At 45.1% G+C, this 23663-nt stretch overlaps 1 long non-coding RNA gene across 2 annotated transcripts in view; it reads left to right on the top strand.

The window, feature by feature from the left end:
- Nucleotides 1-283: 283 nt before the first annotated feature.
- LOC110741108 overlaps nt 284-23663 on the top strand; it is a 34832-nt gene continuing 11452 nt past the window's right edge. For both annotated transcript variants that reach the window (XR_002516812.2, XR_002516811.2), the window contains exon 1: nt 284-441. This is a non-coding gene — a long non-coding RNA (uncharacterized LOC110741108). The remainder of the gene's footprint in view (nt 442-23663) is intronic.

Genomic DNA, 23663 nt, shown 5'->3' with positions numbered 1-23663 from the left:
ATTAGCTAGCCAATGTGAAGGACGAAAGGGCGAAGTTCACCGGTCTCCAGCGGTGGAGGCCGAGGAAGTCGCGCCAGCGTTCTCCGGCGAGGTTCCTAGGTCCGGATATGAGGAGGGGCCGAAGAAGTTCGCGCCGGACGTCTGCCCGGAGCGGTTTTTTATGTCTAGGGCCTGGGAGTGGGAGGGCAGTAGGCGGGACATGGGCGTGTCTGGGGCGTTCCATGGGCGGGGCTAGGTAGGTTTCGGTCTCCTCGTTTGGACGTCACGTTGCGCCTGCGCAGTTGGTCTGCATTTTTCCCGGGCGCGGGCTGCATTTTCCCGCGCCCGGGTAAGTTGGTGATGAAGAACCCGGAAATGCGCCATCTTAGTCGTCTTTGTCCTCTCCACCCGTCCAGACAATACTGAAGAAGAAGGAGTATACTTATTATAGTTGTTAAAGAGGTAAGAATTGAAGCTATGTTTTTTTGTTTGTTTGTTTGTTTTACTCTTTCTGGTTGATGAATGCCACAGTAAAAGGGATAGCCAATGGAACTAGAGCATAAGTACTGCTCTAATTATTTGGCAGAGTGTCCAGTAAAGGTCCTCCATAATCCCACCATACATCCGCTCAGAGATGAATAAGGGCAGACTGATGCGTCAGCTCTTGGAAGTACCTGACTTCACTGCATCCTGTTAAGTCTCCAAGGAATGCCACATTTTTCCCCTTGTCATTGGAGACATGAGGTAAAATTAGTTTTCGAAGATGGAGACTGGGTGCCCCTCAGGGGCTGACCCACAGGGTGTTGAACTTCAGGAAATAGCAGAGAAAGAACTTGGCACAATTCATTATTCCAGGCACTGGAATCTTGAAAAAGAGCTACCATGTGAAAGGAGCTGGGCACATTCCTCAGCCCCGGGCTCAAAACTCCCTGAGCCTAGCACAGACACATCCTCCCATCCCACCACCATATATCTCTCAAACTCCCTGAGCCCAGTATAAACACTACCTGGAAAGTCTCCGATAAGGAGACAGCCGTTCAAGGCTACTGAAAGCGCGGGAGCCAAAAGAATTTCTTTGTTCCCCTGCAACTTTCGGGCTATAAAAAGCTCGCATTGTTCGGGGCCCTCTTGTATACTGTGTAAAGGAGGGACCAAGTTCGAACTTGCAGTAAAGATCCCTGCCGCTTGGCTTTGACTCTGGACTCTGGTGGTCTTCTTTGGGGAACAAACAGTCTGGGCATAACACATGCACTCCACGTCTGCTTGATTTGCCGACCATCCTAGTGGAAAGGAAACAACCTGGGCCTCTGGCCTACCGTGTGCACAAGTGTTAACAGTCGCTTTTGTTTAAAGTGTGAACAGAATTCTTAATCCACTTTATCCAGGCATTTATATCTTTATATCCTGTTTCAATGGCTATGGTTTGCCTTAGGTCTCCTATTTTTACTACTGAGACCTTGCTTCTGTCATTTGGCATGAGGCGAGGCATAGTTTGATTGCTTAGGTTTGGGAAAGGGGCAGTTGTAGGAGGTGGAGGAGGGAGAAAAAAGTATATCTTAAAGAAGCCTATAGGATCCTTTCCAGCGACCTCTGCTCCTAAACCATAGAAACGCTTTAAAGTGGGGTTAGAGTTGCTCCTGGTAGGAATAGTAATAGATATAGGCACCGGGTTAGGAAAGGAAAGGAAAAGATAGACTAAGCTTTTCTTAGCTTTAATTTGGTAGGGCTTGATCCAGGAACAATGGCCCATAATTCTGATGATAATGGTGCTTGCTTAACTCGCGTGTGATGTGTCCATCCCTTTCCACTGTAGGAACAGCAGTCTCCGTGGTTAGCAGCACAAGGTAGGGTCCTTCCCAGGCTGTCTTGAGTTTCCCTCCTTTCCACCCTTTGATGAGAATGTGATCCCCAGGCTGGTGCCGATGTACTGGAAACTCCACGGGTGGAGGCTGTGCTAAAAGACCTTTTGTTTTAAGGGAAGAGAAGGTGGAGGACAAACCAAGTACATAATTTCTAAGAAACTGATCTTTTGTTTTAAATGTGGGGACATCAGCAGTGGACTTTATAGTCCTTAGTGCCTTCTTGCTGAGACATTTCCTTTGGCACCTATTTTTATTAGTTTTTAGACCAAAGAAAGCCAGACACCATTTTATATTTGACAATGCCTCCTGTATGATTTTATACCAGATAAGCTAAATTTTACCTTTATATTAGCGTGCTGTTAATGTTAAACTCAATTTTAATAAAACCTTGTAGACATATTTATCCATTTTTAATGTCTGACCATAAGGTAAGAATTTTATAGACTCTTTTTAACCTTTTATAATTTTTGTTAAAGAGCAGGTTAGTGCTTTAAGAAAAACCCGTTGTGCTTTTACTTTAATGTCCAGCTCACAGAAAAACTGGATGATACCCCTTTAACTTTAGCCAATGTTTACACACAGAATTTCCTTTACAACTAACATTTCAAAACTTGCTTAAACCTTCAAAACAAAAACTTTTTTTTCTCTCTCAAAGATAACCATTCTTTTCCAAAGTGAAATTCCTTCATGTTTGTGGACTAGACTGCCTAAGGCCACAGGATTGTAAATTAGGATTATATATGTTACACCGTTAACTTTTAACAAACCTTCCTTTTGTTGAAAACCTTGTAAGTTTGGGGTTTCAATTGTTCCTTGCTATTAATAAGACTTCGTTTAGTCCATATTTAACTTAGAATTGGTAAAGATGGCTCCTTCCTGATTCTGTAAGTATTTTAAGGCTTGTCTGAGCGCAAACAACTCACCATTGGGCAATTTTCCTAACTCTACTTCTACAAGAGTTTCCCCATTACTTACTGAATATCCACTGTTGCTTTTCCCCTCAATCTTCCAGAGGAACCATCTATTGTCCTGACCTAAAGGGAGTTCCTTCTAGGTCTGGTTGGACCTTTGTGTGGTAATTAATTAAGATGTAGATCCTCAGTTAGAAAACCTGCTGGGTTAAGGGAATTATTCGTGGTTTACGTTAAATCATCTTTTTCTAACAGAATAGCTTCATATTTTAAAATTTTTGAGTTAGTAAGGTTTCTTTTTCTTTTTTTTTTTTTTTGACTTAGGATAGTTCCGACCTGGTGAGGTGTGCTCACTGAGGTTACCTCTAAAAGTTATTTTTCTACTTTATTCTGTTAGCAAAGCAGTTGCCACTACAGATTGAATGCATTTGGGCCATCCACCAGTTACTGGGTTAAGGATTTTTGATTAAGAAGGCTACGGGTTGTCAGTGGCCTCCAAGGTTTCGGGCTACGCCCTTGTTTACACTGACAACAAAGTGGCTGCTTAAGGAGGGTAAAGCTGGGACAGCAGCTGCTTTTTGTTTTTGGTCCTTTCGTTATCCTTCTAATATTTTAACATAACGCCCTAAAGGACTATCAGAAGGAATCTGATTACCTTCACCTCTCCCTGAGTCCCTGAGTTGGCTTTTTTCCCTGTCCTTGTTTTACTAGAAACATTTCCCATGTTGGGTAGTTGGTCAGGTTCAATCTCCTGAAATTAGCGGAAGGCTCAACCCCTCAAACCAGGGGGTGCTTTGCCTTGCCTGTCCAGAAAGGTCGGAAGGTTGACCTGTCTCTTTTTTTATATGTGTGTGTGTGTGTGTGTGTGTGTGTGTGTTTGTATATTTATCTTTAGGTATCTCTCTTTATATCTACCTGTTTATCCATTCATCCATCCCTCCATCCATCCATATATAAACTCTTTTGTTGCATTGATCTGTATGTTTATCCACAGGCACATTTCACAGTCTTGATTACAGTTTTTGCTTTCCTGGGTCTTTCCCATTTCTATATAATTTTAGAGTTAGCTTGTCAATTTCTACCAAAACAACTCAAAAAACAAACAAACAAACAAAAAATTTTAAAAAGCCCTGCTGGGATGTTGACTGGGATCATGTTGACTATATATAGATCAATTTCACAATTGGGGAAAATCAATCTGGGGAGACTTATATCTTAATAATATTGAGTCTTTCCATCTACAAATTACTATATTTTTCTTTTCATGTAGGTGTTCTTTAGTTTCCCACATCAATATTTTATAGTTTTTTGTGTAAAGGTTTTGCATATTTTTAATTAAATTCATCTCTAAGTATTTAAGATTTTCTGATGCTCTTTTAAATGGTACTTCAAAATTTTTTCTTCTTCCAATTGTTGTTGGTCTATGGAGATAAAATTAATTTTATGCATTCATCATATAACCTCTCAGCAAACCATGAATACAAGGGACCTTTCTTAGCCCAATAAGAGGCATCTATGAAAAACCTACAGCGGTCATCATACTTAATGGTGAGAGACTAAATGTTCTCCTACAAAGATTAAGAACAACATAAGGATATTTTATCTCAGCATTCATATTCAACTTTTTACTGGAAGTTCTAGCCAGTGTAGTAAGGCAAGACAAAAAAGACACAGATTAGAAAGGAAGAAATTTTAAAAGTCTCTATTTGGATATGACATAATTATTTATCTAGAAAATTCCTAAGAATCTAGAAAAAATGCTTCCATAACTAGAAACTATACACTATATATACCTTATAGCTATAACTAGTTGGGCAAGGTTGCAGGATGCAATGTTGATATATGAGAGTGAAGCATATTTTCTATATACCAACAATGAACAATTGGAACTTGAAAGTTTAAAAATATTTACAAAAGCATCAAAAGAAATAAAAGACATAGGTATAAGAAAGAGAGCCCTCACTAGCAACCAAATTTTGCTAGCACCTTGATTTTGGACTTCCCAGAGTTCAGAACTATAAGAAATAAATTTCTGCTGTATTAAGCCAAAAGTAAAAAAAAGTGTAGGTATAAATCTAATAAATTATGTGCAGGATCAGTATGCTTAACTACAAAACACTAAAGAGAGAAATTAAAGGAGAAATATATCATGTTCATAGTTTGGAAGACTCAATACTGTTAAGATGTCAATTCCATCCAATTTGATGTGGAGATTCAACATAATCAAAATCCCAGTAAGCTTTTGAATCAATAATAATCAATAAGGTGATTCTAAAATGTATATGGAAAGGCACAGGAACTGTTTGGAAAGGTCAAACAATATAGTTAATTGATTTTTGACAAAGATGTTAAGATAATTCAATGGAGAATTATTAATAGTAATTTCAACAAAGGATTAAAGAAAGAGAACTTTAATGTACACCTCAGAACTTTTTCAATATTAGCTCATGGATTATGACCTAAATATTAAACATGAAACTAAAAAAAGTGCAAAAGAAAATGTAGGGGAAAATCTACATAACCTAGGGTTTAGCAAAGAGTTTTTAGATATGACTTCAAAAGATAAATTTAATTTGATCAGTTTGGGCACAGTGGCTCATGCCTGTAATCCCAGCACTTTGGGAGGTCGAGATGGGTGGATCACTTGAAGTCAGGAGTTCGAGACCAGCCTGGCCAATGTGGCAAAACCCCATCTCAAGTAAAAACTAATACAAAAAAGTACCTGGTCGTGTTGGCGGGTGCATATTAATCCCAGCTACTCGGGAGGCTGAGGCAGGAGAATCGCTTGAACCTGGGGGCTGGGGCAGTGGTTGTAGTGAGCCAAGATCGCACCACTGCACTTCAAGCTGGGTGAAAGAACAAAACTCTATATCAAAATAAATAAATAAATACAAAAAATAAAAATAATTTGATCAAATTTAAAAGCTTTGCTCTGTGAAAGATACACAGAAATACAGAGTGAATAAAAAGATACCCAGAGAATGAAGACAAACCAAAAACTAGCAGGATATGTTTGCAAGTCACAAATCTAATAGAGAACTTGTATATGGAATATACGAGGAACACTCAAAACTCAATAAGGAAACAAACCACCCATTTCTTAAAAAATGGGCAAAAGATCTGAATGCACACCTAACAAAAGAAGATACAAGGAGAGCAAGTCCCAAGCATATGAAAAGATAGCAAATCCTAAGCAAATGCAAACGTAGCAAATCCTAAGCGTATCAGCAGATACCCAACAATACTAGTCATTAGGGAAATGCAAATTAGAACTACAAACTTTACATACAAAACGCAAACTTGGAAATAAAATTATTATGAATTTCAAGACGGCAACAGCAGAGCATCAAGCGAAGTGGGGAGCCCCTCTGAGCACAGGGCCCCATGTGACTGTGTAGGCCACCTGCCTGCAAAACCAGCCAACACAATTTGTGCCAAAAAAGAAAAATGGCAAAGTAGAAGCTTACTGTCTTCAGCAGGTAAGCCCAAAATTACTGACAATCTTGATATTCATAATGATCAGAACTAAAGCAAAATCAATTCTGGTTAGATGCGAAGGTGGCTGATAACTTGTTAAATTATTTACCAGTTTGTTTCATGATATAAAATTTTCTCAAAACATTTTCTAAAAGGAGACGAAATCAACAACAAAAATATAGATACATTCCATTCTACTATTCTCTTTTTGCCTAATTTTACTACACGATCAGTGCCTTAAGTAGCAAGATGATACAGGTAACCATAAAAACAGAGTGGGCTTAAATCCTTGCTTTTTCTCTGGTCTGAATTTTAAAATCTTACTTGGGCATAGATTTCTAGAAATTGTTGAAAATAATGTCTTCTTCTAAAGAAAAGCATAAACGCACTTAGTCAGCATAGTACAAATGACTCTTTCTTTTCTTTTCTTTTCTTTTCTTTTTTTCAAGACGGAGTCTGGCTCTGTCACCCAGGCTGGAGTGCAGTGGTGTGATCTCGGCTCACTGCAACCTCCACTTCCCAGGTTCAAGAAATTGTCCTGCCTCAGCCTCCTGAGTAACTGGGATTACAGGGGCCCACCACCACACCTGGCTACTTTTTGTATTTTTAGTAGAGACAGGGTTTCACCATCTTGCCCAGGCTGGTCTGGAATTCCTGACCTCATGATCCGCCCGCCTCAGCCTCCCAAAGTGCTGGGATTACAGGCGTGAGCCACCGCGCCCAGCCACAAATGACTTTTTAAAAAGTTGCAGATCTTAGAGCGTCATCTTGGCTCCAGGAAGAATAAGAACTTTTTATAAGGCAAAATCATTTCTGTTAACAGGGGCAAATTTTTATCTAATGACATTTAGTGGGAAATGGGAAAATTCTCATTGTCCCCTGCCAAATGCTATTGATAGAACAATAACAGAAAGAGAAAAGCATGTCTGTGAAGATTATGTGAGAATTTCCAATAGCTGGTATTTGAGAATTGCTCTGGTCAATTGCAGAAACTGCTTTAAAAAGAAAGAAAAACACCTTTCAGGGATGAAGCTATCATACCAAAATTTAGAACTTCCTGTTCCTCAGTTAGATGAACTAAGGGCTTCTTTTTCGCCCCCACCAGGACAGGCAATTCATTCCAGAGATCACTCAGTAAAATTCATGATGGGAGTTGAAGTTTCTGCACGTCTAAAATGCAACTGTTTTGTTAGTTTCTTGCCAGAAGTTGTCTTGTAAAACATAGCTAATCGAGTGTTTGTGTACCTGTGATTCACGGCTGAAATATGACAGGAATGTGGTTTTTAATTTTATTTTATTATTACTATTATTTGAGATGGAGTCTCACTCTGTCACCCAGGCTGGATCTCAGTTCACTGCAACCTCTGCCTCTTGAGTTCAAGCGATTCTCATGTTTCAGTCTCACAAGTAGCTGGGACTATAGGCACTCGCCACCACGCCTGGCTAATTGTTTTTTATTTTTAGCAGAGGCAGGGTTTCCGCATATTGGCCAGGCTGGTCTCAAACTCCTGACCTCAGGTGATCCCCCCGCCTCAGCTTCCCAAAATTCTGGAATTACAGGCATGAGCCACCGTGCCTGGCCAGAAGGTGGTTTTTAATGCTCTAGATCATTGCAGATCTTGCTAAAGGCCTGGAAGAAAGAGGAAGGCAGGAGAACTTTTTAAAAAAATTGTCAGTGAAGCTCTGCATTGTGGTTCAATAAGTTGGCTCAGGTAGACTTAAGGTAGACAACATCTTGAGCCAAAGTTGGCTCAAGCAGGTATAACTGCTGCTGTTGGTTAAGTCCTTCCTCTAGCACTGATTAGAGTCCAGTAGAAGCTGCTGTTCTCATTCTGGGCTGGGTACAAAGGGAAGAGATCCATCTATGCTTGTCCCTGGATGAATACATTTAGTCAAAATGAATACAGATCTCTCCTGTCATATTAGATTTTATTTTCCTGGGCACTGAAGATTTCCAGACAAATAGCTGGTATGTACTTTTTAGAACAATCACATTTGGATTTTAGAGGGATATTCACAGAAACACAAATGTTTTTACGTCTCAACTTCACTAACATTTATAGGGTTTTCCTATATATGAGCATATAGAGGAAATAGAATAGAAAGGGGAATAGTAAACTAAACTAGGTTTGTCTGCCTTTATCTATGACCGTACTACAGTACAGGAGATAACATATGTGGGTAAATAAATACGACAAAGAAAGTGGTAAGGGTTATAAAGCAGGCAACATAAGACACTGTCATTGTTCAGAACAGCACAAGATTGCTTCTGACCAGGGCGATCCAAAAGGAAAGCTCAGCATGGAGAAGCCAGTGTTGTAGCTGGGTGTCAAGGATGGAGCCATATGGCCACTTTGTGTGGGGACCATAAAAGCAAGGCAAATCTCTTGGAATTTCAAGACTCATAATGGAAATGGCAAGTTCATCTTGTGAAGCTACACAGTCAGGTCTTAGCAAAAGAACTTGCAGAGGTTGAATTTACATTGTAGAAAATTTAAATAACTGGCTAAGGCGGGAGTCACTGAAGCTTTTGAGCCTGGAAGTGACTTGATCTTGCAATCATCAGGAAAATAATTCTCCAGGAGAGTGCAAGGTAGATAAAACTTGAGAGAGAAGGGAACAGGGGAGACCATCTGGTGGCTACAAAAAATATCTAGGTAAGAGACAGCAAAACTCTGAACTAGTAGGGAGGGATGAAGACGGAGAAGAGTGGGCAGTTGTCGGGTTTGGGGAATAAGAGACCCAGTGATGTTGGCACTGAAGATAATGGTGCCTTACATCACTTTGTCATTTTGCAGGTGAGAGAAGGTTCCAGTCCGTTCAGAGAGAAGGGTTGAGTCCTGCACAAGGGGAAGTGGCTTCCTGATAGAAATTTCTAACCACGTGTGTTTGTTTCTCTAAACTCCACTGTTGTTTTTCAGCTGTGTGACATTTTTGGGACTTACTAGCAATCACTTTATTTTCTCATTTTCCTAAATTTGTGGACAGGGCAACTGACATGATCTAACTGAACTGAAAACTTTGGAGAGGTATGAAACACTAGTTGCTAGAGTTCCTCATCTGGGAACATGTTCGGTATATATAACTTTCGACTTTGAAGTAGTAGAAGGGAGAAGTTCTGCAGACCAAAACTTCCTTGCAGCCTATAGTTTTCCATTTAAGAAGACTATATGGAGGTTTCCTGGTCCAACTATGCCAACTATGGGGCGGACAATGGTGACTCTACTGCAGGATCTCGGTTACTGGGATTGACCTAACATTACTGCTTCCCAAGGTGTGTTATAAAGATGGGGAAAAACGTTTTCTAAATCAAATACATTTGAGAAATGCTAGATTGAATAACATAAACAGATGACTTTGCTATGGGACTGTTCCGTCTTCAGCACATGAGTGTGCACTATACATACTGAAGGGAGCACTGTGTGCTGTTCTTCCCAAATGTAGTTGATTAAAATCCTTATTTCATGCATTATCTCAGTCCAGCATTCTTAGTAAGCACCTACTCACTACTCACAGTGACTTCACAATGCCTGGTGGGATGACCCCACAGATGTACTTGAATCTGGACCTACATAGCCAGAACTGATAAATCAAGCCACTTCCCGAGTTCAAGGCTGAGGGGCTGAGACAAAGACCCCCTTTGTACCATTGCAGTGTCTGTCCCTCAGTGCTTGACATTAGGTACTGTTCGGTCTCGACTTGGCATCCTCATTGCATATGGGGCCACAGGAAGGGGCACGAGGGCTGGATTTGGAGTCTGGAGGCCTGAATTAGCAGCCTTGAGATGGCTTTTACCAGCCTCCTCATCTTAGGCAAGTTGCCTAATGTTTTTGAGTCTCCTCTGGAAAAATGAAGCTAAAACGTCACTTTATCCTGTAGTAATTATCAACCACTTTCTCAATGCTAGGCATTGCCCTAGATGAGGGGATAGAACGGTTGCTCAGCCCAGGGCCTTAAACCTTCCTTGGTGGAAAAAATCCCTCTGCCTGCAGCAGTGGGTCGCTTGGGCTCAGATTAAGTTCCATCTGTCCCCAAATAACTCACAACTGAGTGAGCAGGAGCCCCCTTGCTTCTGAGGTCTATGAGTTATTTGGCCCCACACCAGGAGCCTCTGGTCCCCTCCCCTCCCTTCCCTCACTATTGGGGAGAGGGGGTGCAGCATTTGAACCCCACATAAATATTACCCATCAGGCTCACTGCAGGGTTCATGGATTCCCTGATCCTAGGTTTGTTTATAATAACTCACGAGTTCTTCACAATTTGCTCACAAGGAAATGGTAACCGCCGAAGTTGGAAAACCAACCATTTGGGGCCAAACAAAAGCCTGAGGTGAGGGTGCAGTTTGCAGTGCCATGGGAATTTCTAAAGGCAGAACTTGGCTGTTTTATCTCGTCCCATCTCCCCACGGAATTAAAAACTGATGAATCAAAGCTCTTCTCCAGAAATGTGCTACAGGAATGACAACATTTCCCCTGACAAGTCTTTTATGTATTAAAGTGGCTCCACATTAAGGCTGAGGCGCAGTGGGAGGACTGAAATGTGGAATTGAAAACGTCTTTTTCACAGAGCTGGATCAAGGCATGGAAGGGAGGCAGGATTCTGGGGAGCAGCCAGCGCTGGTGGGAGCGTGGTTCCTGCAGAGACATGGGAGGACACCCTGGCACTCAGCCCTGCATGCGCAGTCCAGCCCACAGCTCCTTCTCAGGAAGCGACACTCTAGGCTTACAAAATTAACATGGCCAGGTCCGATGTTTCCTTCACTGAATCCACACAACAGCACTTCAACCCCTCCGCACTCCCCGTTGGGGAAACCAAGGCTCCCAGCGGCAATGCCAGTCCCCCGAGAATGTGTGACTTCCTAACGGCACATTAGGAAGCTTGATCTATTAAATGATACTTATTTATACGACTGTACCACCTGTATCAGGAAACAGATGGCACACTCAAAATAGATAAGTCAAGGAGATTTCTTTGTGCACTACTGACAAGGTGTGGGTGAGTATGGTGCTGGCTTGGTGGCAGCCAAGCTGTTAGCCCCTAGGAAGGAAAGGCAAGAAAGTGGGTCTCAAGCCCAGGAGGGGACTGTGCAAAGCAGCCTCTGTAGACCCAGGACACAGCCCTCTCCAGGCGGCCCTGTGGAATGGAGTCACTGGGACCGCTGCCCTGCCCTTGTCCTCTCCCCTCACTCCCTCTCACTCTTGCCAGATCTATCCCAAGCAGAAGCCCGGGGCATGGGAACCCTTGATGTGGTTCCTGCAGGTCAGCCTCGGGGCAGAGAGCAGGGAGGAGAAGGCATGTGGAGCCGATGAACTTGGACTGAGAAAGTAACACTGTGCCTGGCCACTCACGAGTCTGGGATAATAGAAATAGACAAAACCAGCTGGAACATTGCTAATGTTCTTCCCAAGGACACGCTGAAGCTGTGACATGTCAGAACGACCACTGCTTTCTCATTCACAGAAAGACCTTGTTCTCTCAAGCCACAGGCTGTTGAAAACTCTGCTGTCTGCAGTTGCAGTAGTAAGAGGCAGTATCCCACCTCTGGATGGAAGTCACTCTGATACAGAGAAGCTGCTTCAATTTCCACTCCAGCTGTAAAGTTTCAGATGAAGGAATCCTAGGCACAAAATTCCACATCCGTTTTAATGTCATGATTTCCAAAGAAACAGGACCCTCCATCCACTCTGCCATCCAGTCCTGAGGCTGACCCATTGTATTAGTCCATTCTCATGCTGCTGACAAAGACACACCCGGGACTGGGTAATTTATAAAGAAAAAGAGGTTTGCTGGACTCACAGTTCCACATGGCTGAGGAGCCCTCACAATCATGGTGGAAGGTGAGAGGCACATCTTACATGGCAGCAGACAAAAGAGAATGAGAGCCAAGTGAAATGGGTTTCCCTTTATCAAACCGTCAGATCTCATGAGGCTTATTCACTACCATGAGAACAATATGGGGGAAACCATCCCCATGATTCAGTTATCTCCCACCAGGTCCCTCTTACAACATGTGGGAATTATGGGAGCTACAGTTCAAGATGAGATTTGGATGAGGACACAGCCAAACCGTGTCACCCATCGACATGCAGCACTGCTTTGTTTCAGCTTATAAAATCAAGACTGCATTTAAATTTCACCCAAGCTCCACTCTTCTGCAAGTCCTATAATAATTTTGTCTCTTTGTTTTTTAATTAATTATTTACTTATTTATTTTTTTTGGTGAGACAGGATGTCACTCTGTTGCCCAGGTTGGAGTGCAGTAAGTGATCATGGCTCACTGCAGTCTCAAACTCCTGGGCTCAAGTGATCCTCCAGCTTCAGCCTCCGGAATAGCTGGGACTACAGGTGTGTGCCACCATGCCTGGCTAATTTTCCTTCTTTTTTGTAGAGACAGGGATCTCCCTATGTTATCCAGGCTGGTCTTGAGCTCAGCTTCAAGCAATCATCCTGCCTCAGCCTCTCAAAGTGCTGGGATTGCAGGCATAATAATTCTGTATTTTCCCTTTCAGGTGAATGCCCCAAAACTGGAGTGTACTGTTCCTCACTGCTCCAATCCAATAACCCTGACCTAATCAGACTTCATGTGTGCCCCTGGTGTTTGGGCTTGGGCAAGGATCAAGGGAGAAATTGGCTTACTCTCCCTTCCCCCTTACGCTTGAGTGTAATGTGATGGCCACTTTCTATCATACTGTGCTGGTGTTTACGAGCCTCCCTCAAGCTTTCAGGAAAGAGCATGGATTTTAATCCTAGTAGGGAAACTGCTTTTCCACACAGGACATATTTAGCAATTTTCTCTCTTCCTTTCAAATTTTCTCTTTGTCCAGTTCACTGTCATTTTTTTCCCCTTCTATTCTGCTGGGCATTCTGTGAGCCCTTTTGAATGGAGGTTGGACCTCTCCTGCCTCTCTGCCTCCAGGGGAGGACTTTGAGCTCTTACATAGCAAGTACTTTGAGAGATGGGACAGGCTGCACCACACACACCTGGGGTGTGGAGGGCCCCCCGCCCTGGTGAGTGTGAGGGCAGTTGAGAAATGGGTTGGGTTTTCTGGTTCCCTTGGAGGGAGTTCTCAGTTGCTTTTCTTATTCAGAAATGGAGCAGCAGCCCTCTCCACACACATCTTCCTTGGCAGAGCCCCTCTGCCCGGAGCAGCGGGTCGCTTAGATTCAGATTAAGGGTCTTCCTGCTCCTGAAGTCTAAGAGTCACCTGGCCCTAAGCCAGGGCCCTCTGTTCCGCTCTCCTCTCTCTCTTCCGTCACTGTCAAGGATAAGGGGTGCAGCACTTGAACCCCACGTGGATATTGCCTATCAGGCTCACTGTGGGGCTCATGTTGGTGTGCTGAGGTTTGTGCACCCCCCCACCTCCATTCCCACCTTCCACCTCTCACTGAGGAGGATGCTGTCTGCATTCATCACCATCCCGACTCAGGACTAGACTTCAGGTTTCTTCAGAAATTGGTGGAATCTTCACTCTTAAGCTTCCAGTTTGGGTGCTTCTTTCCAGTGGCCACTATCACAGGACCCCTGAGACCCTCACGTTCAGACCCATGCCAGGCTGAAAGGAGAAGCACCACATCAGACATCCAAGTGTTGATTCCACCATGGGGTCAGCCCATGCTGTCAGCCCAGCCAGGCAACAGGTTCGGGGAGCTCGACTTTGGGCTTGGGTGTAGCAGAGGGGAACGTTGCTTCCTCTCTGCCCCTTGCTGGTTCTGCCAGTGGGGATTGCTGGGCAGCCCAAACCCCACGAATGAGGAGCGGAGCCAGTGCTGCTTTGGCGTGGCCTGCGAGAGTGGGTTAGGAAGCCCAGGCATCGGCCCCTACTGCTACTGTTTGGATGGAGACTTCCCAATGTGTCTAATGAGGTTCTGTCAAAACCCCCGGGCTGCGGGCTCTTGGGAGGTAGTCGAGTAGCAGTTGACTTCTTATATTTCTTCATTTATTTACTTCTAACTGTGGTGAATGCATATGATGTAAAATTGGCCAGTGTAACCATTTTTAGGTGTACAGTTTAGTGGCATTAAGCACATTCACACTGTTGTGCAGCCATCACCACCATCCAGCTGCCACGCTCTTCAACCTCCCAAACACAAACTCTACACATTCAACAACTCCCCACTTCTCTCTCCTGCCAGCCCGACAACCCCCATTCTACTGCCTGTCTGTATGAACTTGACCACTCCAATACCTCATGTGGGTAAAATCATGCAATGTTTGTCTTTTCATGACTGGCTTATTTCACTGGGTAGAGTGACCTCAGGGTCTGTCCACGTCACAACATGTGTAGACTCTCCTTCCTCTGTAAGGCTGAGTAGTATTCTACTGTATAACATAAGCCACGTTTTGCCATTGCATCCATCCATCCATGCACACTTCACTTGCTTCCACTCTTGGATTCTTGTGAACACAGGTGTTTGGGTGTCCTCTCGGCGGCATACATTTTGACTCCTGCCAATTAAAGATATTCAATAGACATCTTCTGATGTCTGTTGAATAGAATGGATCTGAGCGAGGAGCTCATGAATCATATGGTCTCCCCATAGCCCTGGGACCACAAAACTGTGAGAGGAGGAGGCCTGAGGACCTCTGTAAATCAGGGATGATAGTTCAAGCTTGTGGGGAAAATTCCAACTGTGTGGCTCTTTAGACGACTAAACAAGTCAGCATCCCCCATCCTTCCCAGTCCCCATAGAAAACAGAAAGAGCATGCCTGTTCTAGAGATTTTGACTTCTTGGAAGTTCTGCCTCAGCCAGCAGCGCCATCCCTGAAACCGTCAGGGAAAAGTGCTCTTCATTTGTCCACGTGCCCTTGGCTGTTCTTAGTGGGAAGAAGCAAGCCTGGCTCTAATTTAGTATGCATTTCCTCCCGCGAATGTTGCAGGGGTCCTGCGTCATCTTCAGGACCCTGCAATGGAGTTTCCAAGGGGCTTGCCTCTCTGGTCCTCAACTCACTCGTGAGCCCTCTTGGCAGTCTGCACAACACCATGTTGATTCGTGACAGTTCTCCCAGTCCCTAAGCGGGATGTTTGTGCATTAGGAGGTTTGCGCCCTCCTTGCCAAGGGCCCATCTCTGTCCCTCAGCCACTGTTGGCAGCTCTCAAGCTTCCCCTACCTTTACCAGATGAGGAGAGCAGGACGGGACTGGGACTCTGAGCACAGCCTCCGCCGCAGACCCATGTGTGTCGGGCCCCACACCACCCCAGTGGAGGGTGGTGACTGATTTGGTCCTAGTTCCCTGGGTGGAAACTCTGCCTCTCCACCGCAGGTCCCTGATGCTGGAGAGTAGAAGGTCACAGTCTGGGGGAGTTGACATCCGGCACCAAAGGCTACTCAGGAACAAAGTTTTGCTGGGGGGAAAGCTACCCTCCTCTCTTACACTGTGGAGGCTCAGCTCTCCAGAGGAGCTGAGTTGTTGGTGGTATTGCAAACTCACTCTGGCATTGGGCCTGGAGCCCACAGGCCCAACACAAGAAGCTGGGCTAATTACAGCCATCTCCAGCCTCTCTCAGACGTTCTGGGACCATCTCCAGCAAGAAGCTCGGGGGCAATGGTCTATGGCGTCCATACCCCGTGTCACAGCAGGCAACACATCATCAGCGGAGCTGCGAGCAACCAGCTCCTGCTGGGAAGGCCCAGACACTGGAATTCAGACAGTATTGACCTCAGAGATGGCCCTGCCCCTGAGGAACAGAAAAGGGAAACCAGCTGGAAGTCGAGTGTGTCCTTCCATGAGCCTGGCATCAGCTACAGAGGGTAGCAAGAAAGGCCAGAGCCACAAGGGAGTGCCAATGAGACAAGTAACCGAGGGACTCATTGTAAAAAGCCTTCATGAATGGCACCATGGCCAAACCTGGGAGTGGGCTCACATGCTCAGCACAAGTGCGAATCTTACACTGTGTGGATCAAGGCTCCCAGGCCTGTCAGCACCGCAAGGCAGAGCCCCAGACTCCCGAGGCCTCAGCTTTCCAGCCTCAGCACTACTACAATTTGGACCACATAATTCCTTTTTGCTGGCTGTCTTGTCCATTGTAAGATGTTTATTTAGCAGCATCCCTGACTTCTACCTACCCTATGCCGGTAGCAATCCCCACTCCCAGTATGACAATCAAAAATGTCTCCAGGTGGGGCACGGCAGCTCATGCCTGTAATCCTAGAACTTTGGGAGGCTGAGGCAGATGAATTGCCTGAGCTCAGGAGTTCGAGACCAGCCTGGGCAACATGGTGAAACCCCATCTCAACTAAAAATACAAAAATTAGCCAGGGGTGGTGGCATGTACCTGTAGTCCCAGCTATGTCGGAGGCTAAGGTGGGAGGATTGCTTAGGTCCAGGATGTCAAGGCTGCAGTGAGTCATGTTCGTGCCACTGCACTCCAGCCTGGGTGACAAAGGGAGATCCTGTCTCAAAAAAAAAAAAAAGTCTCCAGACCTTGCCAAATGACTCGTGGGGAGCAAAATAGGTATTTATGAAGAATTGTGTATGTGCCCATAAGAGTTTCATATGTAGTAACCTATATAACTCTTACAATATCATGAGGTAAGTATTATGATTGCCCCAGTTTTGCAAGTGGGGAAACTGAGGCTATGAGGGATAGGTAATTTGCCCAAGATCACACAGATAGTGAGTGGCAGAGCTGGGGTGAAAATCACAAGGGACACTCTAGACCCAAGCCCCTATCAGGTGTGCAGAGCTGCCTCACTTATTCTGATGATCTCATTTAATTTGCTTGATAACCATTTTACAGATGTGGACAGAGAAGTCAATACCTCATCCAAGGTCACACAGCTAGTGACAGGCAAAGTTCAAGCTGAAACTCTGGCACATGAGCTGCTCAAGTCCATACTCTGAAAAATAGATTTCAAAGCAGGGGAGGAGGAGTAAAAACAAATGAACAGAGGAAGCAGATCTTCTCTGTCATTGGGTGGGATGTGGGATTCAGTGGGCTGAAGGTGGATTCTGCATAGAGTAGTGGCTTTTGCCCTCACGAGAGGTCAGCTCGGCTGACGTGCTGGCTTCTGGTCTCCCTTGAAGCCTTGCAACTGCACCAGGCGACCCCTGGTGTTTGCTTCCTGCTACAGCGATAGACTCTGAGCCTGGTGGCTCCCTTCCATTCCAAAACCACTCACCTGGGTGTTCCTGAGCCATCTGAGCTCATTCCCGCCTTCCAACGAGGGCAGTTACAAAGGTGTGAAGCAGGCCTGTCTTGGTATCTTATGCCGTTAACCTGCGATGTGACCTTTTAGCAAGTTTCTCAGCCTACATGAGCCTCAGTGTATAAATACACAAAATGGGAGCCCGGCACCCCCTCATTAGGCTGGGAGGGTATAAAGCACACAGTAGACTCTCAGACAATAGTACTATACCAACTCTGTATTGTCCCACACTCTCCTCTCCACATTCTGTATCTCTCTTTATGTGCTCTGAGCCGTAAAAATGGTTTCGTGTCTTAGACTCCAACTGACTGAGTGGTGGGATTGCAGATTTTTTTTTTTTTTTTTTTTTTTGAGCACAGTAATAAGCCCTCAGGCGTTTGGCTGAAAGTCAGTGTTGGCGCTTGTGTCTACTTATTCTGATAAACAATAGTTGCTCTCCAGGTTGCCCTCATGTCCATTCCCACATAGTAGCTTTCTGTAGCATCGAAATAGGAATCTGCAGTGGAGGATTCATTTTATTTCCTCTGTAAAATAGCTCTGCCCTTATTTTGAGCAATTTAAGACGAAATAAAGCCAATTGTGAGGAACTGATTCAGTGGGAGGGACTGGGGCTTGGGCAGTGCACACAGCTGCCTGCGACTCGCCTGGCAGTTCCGAAGCCCAGCACAGGGCAGCTTACCTTAGCTCCAGGCAGCTCCCAATTTAGCAAGGGTGGAGCCATTCTGGGACGGTCATCTCAGCAACATACAGTAGAACAGAAAGCCCGTGAGCAGTTTATTCAGCGAGATCTGGGAAAAGCCTGGCTCCGTTGCTCATCCAGCCTGTGACTTCAGGCTTCAGCACTGACTTTTCTGAATGCGGACTGTCTCACGTGTGAAGTGAGGAGAACGGTCCTGCCTCAGAGGTAGTTTGTGAGCATTCAGCAGGATAAAGACTCCGAGGTCCCCGGGACGCAGAGCGGCCGCTCAGTGCCTTTCAGCTCCTCTGCTGCAATCCCTGTTTTGATCCATCCAGCCCTTTCTGATGAGCAGATGCTACTTCCCCATCGGTTGTGTCCACTCCTTTATTCTGGCTGCCTGACAGTTAACACCCCCTCTGGTGACAGACGTAGCATCTGAGAGTGCTTTGGGATGATATAAATGGAACTGGAATTCATTCAAGCAATTTCTAGTGCATCTGGGCTGGGAATTGCCTTGAATTGTATTTTTGAGCCAATCCCCGCCACCACCCTCACTGAGAGCAGCCTTTAGTCGCTATACTGAGAACAGGCCATATAAGAAAGTTTCCCCCACCCTTAAGTTGGGACCTATACTCAATCATTACCTTCAGGGAAGCAACCTTTGTCAGTAGCAAACAAACGCTTCCTTCACATGGTGTCTCCTGGCCATCTCCTGACAAGTCACTAGTTCCTGGATGGGTGTGAATTTATTGGGGGCTTATGGCTGAGAATAAGAACTTGTCCTCTGACACAACAGCTCACCAATGCAGCAACTCCTTCCATGGTGATTGCAATGGGTTAATTTTATGTGTCAACTTGACTGGGCCATGGGATGCCCAGATAGCTGGTTGATCATTATGTCTGGGTGTGTCTGTGAGGGTGTTTCTAGAAGAGATGAGCATCTGAATTGGTGGGCTGAGCAAAGCGGACGGTCCTCCTCAATGTGAGTGGGCATCATCCAGTCCATCAAGGGCCTGAGCAGAATAAAAAGGCAGAGGAAGATTGAATTATTTTTCTGCCTAACAAATTGAGCTGGGACTCGGATCTTTCCTGCCCTGGTTCTTCCGGTTCCCTGACTTCAGACTGAAATCTTTACCATTGGCCCTCTGGCTTCCAGGCCTTGAAATGACCCTGTCTGGGTTTCCTGGGCTGCAGGGTTGCTGATGGCAGATCACGGGTCTTATAAGCCTCTATAATTGTGTGGGCCAATTCCTTATGTAAATCTCTTTCTAGAGATAAGCATATTTCCTATGGGTCTGTTTTTCTTCAGAACCCCAACAAATACAGTGGTTGTCTTTACTGACCCGGGCTTCAGTGAAGGGCATCTGTGTGCTACGCTGCCCGCTGCATGTTCTATCTGAGTGGTTAGCAGTACACATCAGGACATGTTAGCATTTCGAGGAAATGACAGTCCTCAGTTGGAACCTATGCCCGGAAAACTAATTTGCAGAAGGCTTCTCATTGTCTTAAGTGGCTCCAAAGAATATTCATGGCATTGCAGAGAAACATATAGGATAGGGTGCATGCACAGTGAAATCACCCAGTGCCTGGTGCACCCACTCCCAGAGATTTTTTTATTTTTTTATTTTTTTGAGACGGAGTCTCACTCTGTCGCCCAAGCTAGAGTACAGTGGTGTGATCTCAGCTTACTACCACCTCTGCCTCCTGGGTTAAAGCGATTCTCCTGCCTCAGCCTCCTGAGTAGCTGGGATTTCAAGCGTGCACCACCATGCCCAGCTAACTTTTTTGTATTTTTAGTACAAATGAGGTTTCACCATGTTGGCCAGGCTGAACTCCTGGCTCAAGTGATCTGCCTGCCTCAGCCTCCAAAAATGCTGGGATTACAGCACCCCAGAGATTATGATTTAACTGGTCTGGGATCGGCATCAGCTCTGGGAGCTTCATGTGATCCCCAGGGTTTCTAACATGAAGGCCAAGTTGTGCATACATTAGACAGGTCTGAGTTGAAGCTGTCAGTCATTGATGAGTTGTGGAATCTTGGTAAAGTCACTGAACTTCTCTGAACCTCAGTTTTATCACCTGTAAAAGGATGGATATACGATTGATCCCAGAGCCTTGTCTTAAGGATGACATAGACAGGATGTGTGAAGTGACAGAGGTGTCTAATAGAACAAGAGTGCCTGCAAAGTGAGGACCTCCCCACTAGGCACTTGCATGGGAGGTCAGGGAGTGTGCCTTCAGGGAGGCCTCAGCGCATTCACATCGGAGCCCTTAGCTGGGACCAAATGCTAATGTTCCCTGCGCTTACACCCACTCTCACTGTTCCTCCCTTCCCCTGTCTGGATTGTGCTCTCTACACCGCCCCACCACAGCCTGGAATAAGACCAAAAATATTGGAAGAATTGAGCTTGCTGTTTTCAAACACCTCAGATGCCTAGATCTCTGGTTCTTAAATCACTTAAATGTGAACATGCACTTAGGCACACTGAAAGCAGTTTGGATATGGCTCGAGGGTATTTCTCGAGCCACCGAGTCTATCGCTAACCCCATGTTGAGAGTGCCGGATCTGAGTGAACCAGTGAGGTCTGACACTGAGAAAAGAACTGACAAAGTCATGGTTTATTCTTGGTTAGTTGCCTGGTGAAGTAGTTAGTAAAGTCAGTGGTGAAATTAGGAAGAAGATTCCTATTCCTTATCCTGTTTTACTCGTGCTAAGGACTCGTTTTTACTCTGCCCTTTACAAAGCAAGGAGTTGGAAAAGAGCTTAAAGTTCATTGCACTTGATCTTGTTCATCAAGAAGTAAAGGTACAAAATAAATGCTTATTAGGAAGGCTCTGGTAGAGTGTCCCTCCCAGATGTCCTCAGAGGGTGCTAAGCTTCCCCCACCACAGCAGTGATCACCCCATGGGGTATTTACCTGGTGGTCTGCCTATCTTTAACACTGTGAGGTGCCCTGAGGACCAGGGACACACCTGTCCTGTTCACCTGGATGTCCCCACTACCAGGCACAGGTTAGGCAAATGACACATATTTATGGGATGAATGAATGAATAATTACTCTAAAAACAGAGGAGGGCAGTCAAAATACATAAGCATGGGCTGGGGGCAGTGGCTCAGGCCTATAATCCCAGCACTTGGGAGACAGAGGCGGGCAGATCATGAGGTCAAGAGATCGAGACCATCCTGGCCAACATGGTGAAAACTCGTCTCTACTAAAAATCCAAAAATTAGCCAGGCGTGGTGGTGGGCACCTGTAGTCCCAGCTACTTGGGAGGCTGGGGCAGGAGAATTGCTTGAACCCAGGAGGCGGAGGTTGCAGTGAGCCAAGATCGCGCCATTGCCCCCAGCCTGGGTGACAGTGCGAGACTCCATCTCAAAAACAAACAAACAAACAAACAAAACTCATAAGCTTGATTAACTTAACTAAACATTCCACACAGTATCCATCCAAACTCAGAATGTGTATTGTGTTTAAATATTTAATTATAAGTCAGCTATGTTTGGGGCTTCTTCCTTTCTCATTGTCCCCTGTGTCTGGAGTTTCTCAGTAAGAAGTGAGACCCTGTGCATTCAATACCGATAGACAAGGACCTGCCAATTCTGATGCCAGAGACTCAGGCAAAACTATTAGGGAATGTCTGGAATATTTTTAAAACACTGTGTCCCCTCCCAGGGAGCGTTAAATGCTATCATTGGGTCAGCACTGGACACCAGAGAGCACACAGCTATGCTCTCTCGTTGAGGCACTGTCATCGATATGCATTCTCTCACCTTAGAATAAATGACACCCCTGCAGAATAGGTCTCCACACTGTTTACGGAGCAGCGGACACGGGGAGCCCATGAATATGGAGGCGGCATGGCAGTGAAAGGCAGTGGGGCGCAGCGTGCAAGGAGAACCTTTGAGGCAGTCAGGAAAACACCAGGGTGTGAGGGGTGTCGTTACGGTTTGGAGATGACAAAGGTGGCAAGGGAATCTAAAAACCTCCAAGCAAGGGCAAAACAACCATTTGCAGAGAAGCCTTTGAGCTCTAAATGCCTCGCTGCCACCTCAGACTCTCACGGAATTGATTTCCGCCCCTTGGAGAAACTATTTGCTGTGACCTACTTTTTCACATGAAAGACCTCACTAAAGTGTTCTCTTTCCTTCACTGAAGGTTTGAAAAAAAAATTCTTTTTCTAACTCTTACACTTCCATGCTATGGGTGAGGACGCCTCAGCTAAGAATGACCTACGCAGTGCTGTCCTGCAGGACTTTCTGTGACGATGGAATGGTTCGCTATCTGCGCTGTCCAGCGTGACAGCCATGGCCACATGCGGCCACCAGGCACTTGAGACATGGCTGCTAGCATGATGGAGGAACTGAATTAGAAATTTTATTTAATTTTAATTAAACTTAAATGTAGCCATATGTACTAGGGTCTACAGACCAGGCCTACGCATACCCCTATCAAAAGAGTTCCTCTTCACATTGTTGAAGTGAAAAAAGAAAGGCAAATTGTAGTGTTATGTGTTTAGTATAAATATATACACCCACCCCAAATAAAACAATGTATTACATTTGTGCCTAAAAATGCTTTTTAAATGCACGGAAAAATGACTGAAATTATACCCAACAGACCAACATAAAAAAGGAGAACAATTTAAAAATGTTTTCTTGTCTGATATATCTTGAGTTTTACTTTTTTTCTTGTGGTCTAGTTATCATGACAAATCCACCTGGATCTAATATCTAAGACCACAGAAGCTTGAGAACAGGCAGACCAGCTGTAAGATGTTTTATTCTTTTCCTTTCTTTTCTTTTCTTTTTTTTTTTTTTTTTTTTTTTTTGAGATGGAGTCTCACTTTGTTGCCCAGGCTGGATTGCAGTGGTGCAATCTCGGCTCACTGCAACCTCCGCCTCCCAAGTTCAAGCGATCCTCCTGATTCAGTCTCCTGAGTAGCTGCAATTACAAGCACACATCACCACCCCTGGTCAATTTTTGTATTTTTGGTAGAGACAGAGTTTCACCATGTTGGCCAGGCTGGTCTTGAACTCCTGACCTCAGGTGATCCCCCTGCTTAGGGCTCTCAAAGTGCTGGGATTACAGGCATGAACCACCATGCTCTGTCATAAGACATTCTTTCTAAAGAACCCAGAGATCATCCACAGCCGGTAGTGGGACAAGTCAAAATGCACATATGCATCCACGTGCACCAAGTCGCGTGGAATATGCTGTTCTCAACCTCAACTGTGCATCAGAACTGCCTTTTCAAAATATCCAGAGGCTTTGCGTCCCACCCCAAAGATTCCATTTCAATTGTACAGAATGGTCCCAGGGCAATGGTATTTTTGAAAGGCTGCCGGAGTGATTCTATTGTATAGCCAGGACTGAGAATGCCTGAGCTGGAAGCAGCACATAGAGGAATACCTAGCACCAGGGAGCCAGCCGCAGAGCTGGGAACGGCCGAGTAGGAAGATGCCTCAGCCCGTCAGCCACTGTGAGTGAGGGGCAGGACACAGAAGGACCACTCATCTTGGCCTCACGGAGAGAAACATGGCATCTGAACCCTGGAGAACCCCAGGGTTTCATCCTAGTCTCTGGGTACCCTCGCTTCTTAGATAA

Source organism: Papio anubis, chromosome 14 (assembly GCF_008728515.1).
Source record: "Papio anubis isolate 15944 chromosome 14, Panubis1.0, whole genome shotgun sequence".
NCBI lineage: Eukaryota > Metazoa > Chordata > Mammalia > Primates > Cercopithecidae > Papio > Papio anubis.
Note: the sequence above shows the minus strand (reverse complement) of the source record. Positions and strands in the feature narration are given on the sequence as shown.